Source organism: Aplysia californica, unplaced genomic scaffold (assembly GCF_000002075.1).
Source record: "Aplysia californica isolate F4 #8 unplaced genomic scaffold, AplCal3.0 scaffold00667, whole genome shotgun sequence".
In the NCBI taxonomy this organism is placed as follows: domain Eukaryota; kingdom Metazoa; phylum Mollusca; class Gastropoda; order Aplysiida; family Aplysiidae; genus Aplysia; species Aplysia californica.
This window is the reverse complement of record NW_004797937.1, coordinates 110,087-110,461: the sequence shown is the minus strand read 5'-3', so window position 1 is coordinate 110,461 and position 375 is coordinate 110,087.

Genomic DNA, 375 nt, shown 5'->3' with positions numbered 1-375 from the left:
GAAGTAGAAGTAAAAGTAGAAGTAGAAGTAGAAGTAGAAGTAGAAGTAAAAGTAGAAGTAAAAGTAGAAGTAAAAGTAAAAGTAGAAGTAAAAGTAGAAGTAGAAGTAGAAGTAGAAGTAGAAGGCGACGCCGAGACGTGCGAAAACATCAATGGAAGTCATGACCAAGTCACTTTCCAACAACTTCCATTTCACTTCTTTTGTAAAGAGGGGACAAGAAATGGAAAAAAATCCTACATTCAGTTTCTTTCTTCTTCTTTGTCTTATTCTTTTCTTTTGTGGCAAAATGTGAAAAGCCAAACCTCACACCTGTGAGTGGGTTTAGGAAAGGAATGGGGAAAGGGGGGGGGGGGGGGGAGGCAGAGGGGGAGAGAG